The sequence below is a fragment of the Mirounga angustirostris genome, unplaced genomic scaffold, assembly GCF_029215605.1.
Source record: "Mirounga angustirostris isolate CCGP_5_RB_7025 unplaced genomic scaffold, mMirAng1.0.hap1 SCAF_5, whole genome shotgun sequence".
Classification (NCBI taxonomy): Eukaryota; Metazoa; Chordata; class Mammalia; order Carnivora; family Phocidae; genus Mirounga; species Mirounga angustirostris.
The window spans coordinates 54311242-54321412 of NW_026991713.1; the positions used below are offsets into that span (position 1 = coordinate 54311242).

The window sequence follows — 10171 nt, forward strand, 5'->3', positions numbered from 1 at the left end:
TTGTATAGCCAACTAATTGTCAAAATGTTCTGAGACAGAGGGAGAGAGAGATAGGAAGGGAGAGAGAACGGTTTCTTTCAAAAGACTTAGATCTATCATCTTTGTGATTGGTAAATGAATTCAAAAGGAAATTTGCAGCTTGAGAAATTTTGATGTTGATAGTGATTGTGGTGCCGTTTAATAATGATGACAATGATTATGACAGCAGTAACAGCAGATATTATTCATGAAATGCCTGTGTTGGGCCAGGCTTTCCCACACTTTATCTCATGTAATAGAAAATTCAGCAATGGGAAAATATGGTATAAAGGAGTTATATTGATTATGGGGATAAAACAAAGAAAATACCTAAATCTCATTTAAAAAGTGAGATAACACAAATGCTAAAAAATAATCCCTGAAGGAAAATATATTAATATAAAACTACATTAGTTTTGTTTCTAAAACAACATCATTGGTGAAGAGGAAAAGAAAAAGTAAAATCATTTTAAATATTTTATCTAAAATGGAAGGTATCAGGAGTAATGCATTTTTTAAAGTAGTTTGGGAAATCATGGTTATAAAATTTCAGATTTTAATAATAGGAACACATGCATAATTTTCAAGGTATTACTAAAGAGACAAATCAGAGGAGGATGAAAAAAAGCAAAGAAGCACTAAAAGTAGATAAGATCAAGGTGCCTGGGTGGCACAGTCCGTTAAGGAATGACTGTTGGTTTCGGCTGGGGTCCTGATCTTAGAGTCGTGAGATAGAGTTCCATGCTGGGCTCCACGAAGAGCATGGACTCTGCTCCATGAAGAGCATGGACTCTGCTCCACGAAGAGCATGGACTCTGCTTAAGACCTTCTCTGCCACTCTGCCCCTCTCCCCGTGCTCTCTCTCTCTCTCTCTAAAATAAGTAAGCAAAAAAAATTTTTTTAAAACAAAAGTTGCCAAGCTTTATTTAGGTTGTCCTGGTTACAGATAACATATCTAACCCTACATCCTGCCCAAGTTATGCAGCCCCCTGAGCAAGCTCAGCCACCCCTGCCCCCAGTCTCATTTCTTGTCCTCCTCCTTCTTGTCCTTCTTGCCATCCATTGGCCTCAGAGGCCAGGGACCCCATGGCATTTTGAATAGCTTCATTGTTGGGATCCACACCTAGAAGGCTCTCCAGCACACTCTGAAGGAACTCGGGGTCCTGCATCACATCATAATCATCCTCCTCCTTGGCGGACTCAGATGTGTCCATGGCAGAACTGGCATCGATGTCAGCTGATTCTGCCTGGCCAAACTCTGCACCCTGCAGGGACATCTGCATGGCATAGGTGATCTGCTCCTCCTCGGTCATACTGCTTAGGTCAGGGAGCCCGGTGTGACCAAACTCCTGCTGGCTGATGGTCATCTTCAGCAGAGCGTTGTCTGAGTCTTCAGCTCCAGCTGTAGCAATCCCCGCCTCAGCCGCAGAGGCTGCAGCTGCCTGCCAGGCCTCCTCCTCCTGTCGCTGCCGCTGCTCTTCCATAGAGACACGGAGGACCAGGGCCAGCTCAGGATCAGCACTGGGATCCACTCTGAATTCAAAGTCACTGGCACCAAGACCCAGCATGGCACCACCTTCACCAGCCAGAATTGGAGAACTGATGAGGGCATTGGTCAAGCTGGGCCCAGGGGGCACTATCACCAGATGAGAACTGGTTCCATCTTTGCCATTCAATGTGTTTACAAAGGATATCAGCTTTTCTGTGTTCACCTCCTCTTCCCCAAAACTGATAATGTCAACATTTACTTTTTCCTTCTTGAGACATTTAGCCAGTTTCACCAGATCCTTCTCGTTGTCCTCCACGGGGCTTCCCACAAAGGCAATGATGCGCATCTTGTGCTTCTTGCCCTGTCGCTGCGTCAGGGCCAGATGGGCCACACAAATGCCAGGGCAGAAGGTGATCTTGCCCCTGGGTTGGACAGTGTGGAGCTTGGAAAGAATGCAGCCGGTGTCACGGGTGAGTGTGGTCAGCACTTCACAGTCATTGGCCAGTGTGATGAGGCCCACGTTGTTCTCAGGGTTGCTGCGGGTCTTAGAGTGACAGACTATGTTGACAGCGTCTTGTTGAGCCTGCAGCCGGGTGGGTAAGAAGTCCCCCATTCTGCATATACTCACTGTTGTCCACGTAAACCGTAGTGCTTTCCAACACCATCTTGCCACCTTCCTCCCTCCCCAACCGGTTCTTCCAGACTAAGTAAGCAAATCTTAAAAAAAAAAAAAGTAGAAAGGAACTTCAGATGGAGCCTTGACAGAGTAGCAGGTTTTACATGTGTCCTGCCTTAAATAACGAGAAGCCAAGACAGTAAGCACATATGAAACACCTGTTCATCAGACATTAAACAACACTGGGCTGTGATGCTAGAGAGAAAGGAACTTCAGAAGGGACCTCCACATTCACCCTTGCTTTCTGTGGGGGTCACCACCCAAACTGTGACACAGGGATTAGAGCCTAAAGAATCTGCTTTATCTAGAAGATACGCAGGGGCTGGGGCTGCTGACTCTGCCAGAATTTGGAAGAAAGGAAATCAGTGATGAAGGAGTTGCACAGATAAGCAGATTTAGAGCACTGCACAGGGTCCCCTTCAAGGCTCTGAATGGATACCAACCTGTGTGTGCACCGTGACAAACTTGTGGGGCTGGGCAGAGAAGAGCAGTGAGAAGAATGCTTATTCTGGAGGTTATCACATTGTTGCGAGAATACAGACACATGAGTAGCCAACGTGGAGATACCTCATCAAACGCAGCATTCTACTGTAACCTGAGAAAGGTGTTTAGAAATAAGGCCTCTCTAGCCCTTAAGTAAAGAATAGACTTGACCCTGCCTAACAATGCTTGAAACCAAGGTTTGAGGGCATCAAACTGTCTGTTTGCCAGAACAGAACTTGATACAATTTAGAAGGATGCAACAAAATGAAAGTATAGTACCTGCCTTCTTCAGGATAGAATTAAAAGGACTAGACATTGCCACTTAGAGAGCAGATGTCAAAACAGAGACTCAGAGATACCCACTTGAAGATTCTATGGCAAACAGATGTGTGGACAATGTATCAAGTACCATTAGGAGAATTACAGTTCTCTCTCCTCTCTCTCCTTCTCTCTCTATGTATGTGTGTGTATGTATGTATGTATGTGTGTGTGTGTGTGTGTGTGTGTGTGTATATATATATATATATGGTCAGCCATCCATACACACACATAGAAATGGTTTACATATTTGTCAGTTACTCTGAAAGTTTTCTACTGCTTTTTATAACTGGCTATTCAAAATAAATAGGTAACAACTTCTGCCTTTGTTGCTCTAAGGCCTAAATTCATAAATGGCCTGTGATATAGAAAACTTCTGAATTTTCTTATTTTAACCACTTTCTTTTTGGAATAATCAGAGGGCTATGTAATAAATAGTGATTTACCAAAAACCTAATAAGGCAGGTTTTGTTGTTTTGTTTTGTTTTTGTTTAGTCCTTTTTGTGTCCTTCCGCTTCTCTGGCCATGACATTTTGTGATAAAAATTAAGTCCCCCTTATTATGTATTTTCATTTTCTCAGGTTATAGTTCACATTGATAATTAAATATAAAGATGTGATTATCCAAATTTATCCAACACAATGTAAGTTTCCTGGGAACTCTGACATACAGATGACAGGCATTGTGGAGAAAGGATATATGGCCCTTTTCAACTGACTCTGAAATTACACCTGTGCTTTTTAACTGATCATTTCAAAGATGAGGGAAAATGGGGGAGGAGCCAGATGGCAGAGGAGTAGGAGACCTAAATTTCGTCTGGTCCCAGGAATTCAGCTGGATAGGGATCAAACCATTCTAAACACCTACAAACTCAGCAGGAGATCAAAGAAAAAAATAGCAGCAACTCTCTGAACAGAAAAGCGACCACTTTCTGGAAGGTAGGACATGCAGAGAAGTGAATCCGAGGTGATATTCAGGAAGATAGACTGCAGGGGAGGGGGCCTCTGTCAGCAGATAACAGCTGAGAAAACAGAATAGAGCAGCAGAGAACAAAATCAGAACTTTTAGAACTCGGCTACACTGAGGGATGTCACTCCAGTGGCTAAGCGGGGGGTGGAACCCTTGCTGGGACAGTGTGCTCTCAGGACCCTTGGGGTCACAGGAAGACTAGAGGTGCCTGAATGCAGCAGAACTTCCAGGTATCGGAGCGGGGAAACCGGCTGCAGAGACGGAGCCGAGGAGTGGGCTCTCAGCTCAGGGTTGCCATAAACCATGATCTGCGGCACAGCCGGGCCACTGCTCCTCCAGCAGGGATCCAACAAGCCGCAGATCTGGGGAGACTCCCCTTCCTCCCCTGGGATGAGCGGCATGGGACCAAGTCGGGTGCCAGAGATAGAAACACTTGGTCACAGGCCAGGTGAGCACGGAGTGCGGCCGGAGACTGGGGAGACGGAAGTGACTGACTGCTTTTCTCTGTGGGTGCACTGGGGAGTGGGGCCCGAGTTCTCAGCTCCTCTGGGGCAGAGATTGGGAGGCCGTCATTTTCACTCTCATCCTCCAAAGGTGTAGGGAAAGCTTGCAGGGAACAAAAGCTCCCGAGAGCAAACCCAAGCAGATTACTTAGCCCGGCCCCAGCAAGGGTGGGGCAATTCCGCCTCCAGCAAAGACATTTGGGAACCACGGCAACAGGCCCCTCCCCCAGAAGATCAGCAAGAACAGCCAGCCAAGACCAAGTTTACTGATCAATGAGAATGGCAGAACTCCAGCGCTAGGGGAATACAGCACATAGAATTCATGGCTTTTTTCCTCATGCTGCTTTAGTCTTTCAAAGTTAATTTCTTAAATTTTCTTTATTATTCTCTTTTTCTATTTTTTTAGTTGAATTTTTTTTCTTTCCTTTTTCAACCAACATCTTATCAATTCCTTTTTTAAAAACCTTTTTTTAATTTTTCATTTTTACAGTCGTTATCTCTTCATTGTATTTACCTTATTTTTTGTATATATATGTTTTTCTTTCTTTAAAATTTTAGGATACAGTTTCTTCTAAAAGACCAAAATAGACCCTAAATCTAGTGTATGATGTTGTCCTAGTCTCCCGCTTGATCACATTCTCTTTTTTTAAAAATTTTTTTCATTCTTTTTTTCAACCAACTTCTTATCAATTCCTTTTTTAAAATCCTTTTTAATTTTCATCTTTACAGTCATATTCCATCCCTTCATTGCATTTACCCTTATTTTTGTATATATATAAGTTTTTCTTTCTTTAAAATTTTGAGAGGCAATTTCTTCTAACAGACCAAAATACACCCAAAATCTAGTGTGTGGCTCTGTTATTTTCACCAGCCTGATCATATTCTTTTTTTTTTTCCCTTTCTTCCCCGCCACCACCCCGTCCCCCCCCCCAGTTTCAGGTCTCTTCTGATTTGTTTAGTGTATATTTTTCTGGGGTCGTTGTTACCCTATTAGCATTTTGTTCCCTCATTCATCTATTCTCCTCTGGACAAAATGACAAGACAGAAAAACTCACCCCCCAAAAAAAGAACAGAGGCAGTACCGACTGCCAGGGACCTAATCAACACAGACATCAGTAAGATGTCAGAACTACAGTTCAGAATGATGATTATAAAGATACTAGCTGGGCTTGAAAAAAGTACAGAAGATACTAGAGAATCCCCTTCTGGAGAAATAAAAGAACTAAAATCTAACCAAGTCAAAATCAAAAAGGTTATGAATGAGGTGCAATCAAAACTCTGCTAGGATAAATGGGGCAGAAGAGAGAATTAGTGATATAGAAGACCAAATGATGGAGAATAAAGAAGCTGAGAAAAAGAGAGATAAACAACTACTGGATCAAGAGGGCAGAATTCGAGAGATGAGTGATACCATAAAGCAAAACAACATTAGAATAATTGGGATCCCAGAAGAAGAAGAAAGAGAGAAAGGGCCAGAAGGTATATTGGAGCAAATTATAGCAGAGAACTTCCCTAATTTGGGGAAGGAAACAGGCATCAAAACCCAGGAGGCACAGAGAACCCCCCTCAAAATCAATAAAAATAGGTCAACACCCTGACATCTAATAGTAAAACTTACAAGTCTCAGAGACAAAGAGAAAATCCTGAAACCAGCTTGGGACAAGAGGTCTGTAACATACAACAGTAGAAACATTAGAATGGCAGCAGACCTATCCACAGAGACCTGGCAGGCCAGAAAGGACTGGCAAGATATATTCAGAGCACTAAAGGAGAAAAATATGCAGCCAAGAATACTATACCCGGCTAGGCTGACATTGAAAACAGAAGGAGAAATAAAAAGCTTCCAGGAGAAACAAAAACTACAAGAATTTGCAAACACAAAACCAGCCCTACAAGAAATATTGAAAGGGGTCCTCCAAGCAAAGAAAGAGCCTAAAAGTAACATAGACCAGAAAGGAACAGAGACAATATACAGTAACAGTCAACTTACAGGCAATACAATGGCACTAAATTCATATCTTTCAATAGTTACCCTGAATGTAAAGGGCTAAATGCCCCAATCAAAAGACACAGGGTATCAGATTGGATGAAAAAAAAGACCCATGGATATGCTGTCTGCAAGAGACTCATTTTAGACCCAAAGACACCTCAGATTGAAAGTGAGGGGGTGGAAAACTATTTACCATGCTAATGGACATCAAAAGAAAGCTGGGGTGGCAATCCTTATAGCAGACAAATTAGATTTTAAACCAAAGACTATAATAAGAGATGAGGAAGGATGCTACATCATACTTAAAGGGTCTATCCAACAAGAAGATCTAACAATTTTAAATATCTATGTCCCTAACAGGGGAGCAGCCAATTATATAAGCCAGTAAATAACAAAATCAAAGAAACACATCAACAACAATACAATAATAGTAGGGGACTTTAACATGCCCCTCACTGAAATGGACAGATCAAAGCAAAACATCAACAAGGAAATAAAGACTTTAAATGACACACTGGACCAGATGGACTTCGCAGATATATTCAGAACATCCCATCCCAAAGCAACAGAATACACATTCTTCTCTAGTGCCCATGGAACATTCTCCAGAATAGATCACATCCCAGGTCACAAATCAGGTCTCAACTGGTACCAAAGATGAGGGAAAATCAAATACTTTAAGATGAAGATATAGATTTAAATATGATATGCTTCAAAAGATAAATATTCAAACCTACTCTTTCCATGTCTTATTATTTATTCTATCTCGTGGGATATGTGCTATTTATGGTGATGGACAAATTTGGTTAGTTACTGAAGAAGGAATCGACATATAAGCAGTGGCCCCTTTAGTATACCATTGTAATTGTTCTTTCTTTGAGCTGAAATTTAGATGATGAGATTTTTTAAAAATTCTGTTATTTTGAGCCAAATTTTTCTTTATCTATACTCTATTCCTCCCAGGCTCCTAGGGAGGGATCAAATGATACACATACATGTTTGCATGTTGTGCATATGTGTATGTGTGCATATGTATATTTGTATGTAAAGGGTTAGGGAAGTAGAGAAAAGAATATAAATTGGTACTGGTAACAACTCTTCAACATATAAAACAGGAAAACATTTCTTGCCAAGCTATCTGATTATTCCCTTTGTTTAAAATGTCAAAATCTTTATAAAGGGGTTACAATTCAGAGGATTCATTAACTGAAGGATCCAGTGAAGTCTGACTAATTGTTAACATGTACTTTGTTTAAACAAATTTAGAAATCTATCAAGTGCAAAAAAAGATTTACCTTGAAGTATGGTGGATTTGTGATCATAAAACATTGTGAAGGTCAAAGACCTTGCTTCCTGAGGGGTCTGTTTGGAAAGGGCTTGTCTACTTCCCTATCCCTGCCAAAAACTCTCCTGTAGAGACATCTCCAGGAAAAAAAACAACCAAAAAGGTGGCAAAAAGAAGACGTGAAGCACTAAAAATTTCAGTGAAGCCTCCACCGTGGATATGACATAAAAGCAGCAGATTGGTGACTTCCTCATACTTACATTAAACCTGTCTAAGTTACTTTGGACTTAATAAATAGGAGCAGGTTAGGTGAAATACAAAAGCTTTTGGCCTTTATTTCCAACTTCAAAATAAATATATTCATGTGTTAACCCAGATTTGTATTCCCTTAAGTTCTATGTGAATTTTCATACTGACCTTTTTTATTTCACTATAGTTAGAAATAAAACATATAATATCTAACAGTGCTAAACTATCATGGAAAATACATCAAACAACAATATAATTAACAATTTTTATAGCTCTGAGGAAATCACCTTCAAAATACTCCAAAATCACTTTTCAAATATTAATAATTTTAATTTGTATTCCATTATATTATACATATAAATAGTATAAATGTAGCCTTTTACATGCAGAAGACTATGGCATTTGAACTGAAGAATATTAATATATTTTAATTGATTGATAACTTTAGTTTATAATGTTTCAAAGTGGCAGGTAAAAGTGCAACGTACTTGTTTTTGAGAACTGAAAAGTGATCAACAGATAGTGTTTTTGCTATACTGCCTTATTAATATGAGATATTTGATGATTAATCATACCTTTAGAAAGATGAAATTTGATCTAATTTTTTTAGCAAGTGGTTCATTTAAAGATAGTTCTTTTTCTAGCTCTGTCCTAATTAAAGCTGCTGCTTCTTCTTCTTTTAGTTCTAACTAGAGGCAATAACATTCTCCAAAAACAAACAAATGAATGGATGGATTAGAAGTATAGACCAACCATGGGAATAAGAAAGAAAATATTGGCTTAGTAAATCTATGAAAATTAAAATAAAGGAGTTACTTTTATTTTGATGTAATTGAGTTACTTTGATATTAATCATTCATACTTAATCTAACTTGTTTGTTTGCTATATGCCAGTGAATTAACCCAGAGGTGCCAAAAATTACCATTGATCAATAGCTTGAAATTATAGCATTTGAACTTTAACCTTTTATTCTGCTGTGTTGTACTCTGTATTCTATCACTATATTTTGTAGAATTATTCATTTTGGAAAGAGACCAATATTGTTCAGATCATTGTAGAATTTTAAGAGTGAACCCTTTCTACTTATGGAGATCTTAAGAATGGAAGGAAATTCTATTTTGGATTATAGTGAGCAGGTGCCCCTTTATTTACAAAGAGGGGCATGGAGGGGACTAACAAAATACAGAGTATGGAGCATTCAGATCCTTGGATATTTAGTATTTCCTCGTGATGGAACAGGAAAAAAGCAAATTAAGACTGTAGCCACGACACTTCATTGGGAACAGTCTTTTGTAGTGGAAAGAGCACTGAATGTGCAATGTCAAGATTAGTAAGCTCCTTACCAATTTTTTATTTCATTTTGGTAAATCACTTAATTGATTAAAACTTCAGTTTGCTTAATTATAAATTAAGGGTGTTAGCCTGACTTTCTTTAAGATACCTTTTTACTCTGAAATTTTAGGCCCCTTATTAACAATTTATCATAGACACTTGGCACTACTGACTTGAATTTTTTTTTTACTTCTATAAATAATCTTTCAAGTGCAGATTATTTAGGTGACAATTTAGTGCAAATGCTATAAGCTTCCTCTGAGTTGCCCCAACAATAGACATATATAACCAAGTGGTAAATTAGTCCACCTCTGCTCCTATAGTAACACATGGGATTTTGTATGGAGCATTAAATAGCTGTTTTTCTCTGTAACTTACAGTGAAGAGCCTGAGATCTGATTTTGGAATTATGTGGGAATTCTTAGAGGGCTTATCTTTACAATGCATGGATTTACAATGAAAATACATTCACAGATATATAAGGATTCCTAGTGTGGTGTACTTCAGAGACTCTATAACTAAAAGACAGAAGAGATTCCAGATGGAGACCTCCAACTACACCAGAGACGTAGGCATCTTTCTTTTCAAGTAGGATGATCAAAGGTCCAGGTTTACCCAGGGCCAGTCTCACTGTATGCCTGTTATCCCAGTGTAATTCTTTTTTTTTTTTTTAAAGATTTTATTTATTTATTTGATAGAGAGAGAGACCGCGAGAGAGGGAACACAAGCAGGGGGAGTGGGAGAGGGAGAAGCAGGCCTCCCGCTGAGCAGGGAGCCCGATGTGGGGCTTGATCCCAGGACTCTGGGATCATGACCCGAGCCAAAGGCAGACGCTTAACGACTGAGCCACCCAGGCGC

The 10171-nt window shown here is 39.9% G+C and overlaps 1 pseudogene; it reads right to left on the bottom strand.

Moving 5' to 3' along the window:
* Nucleotides 1–1024: 1024 nt before the first annotated feature.
* Nucleotides 1025–2187, bottom strand: LOC123838471 (26S proteasome non-ATPase regulatory subunit 4-like; annotated as a pseudogene).
* Nucleotides 2188–10171: the final 7984 nt, after the last annotated feature.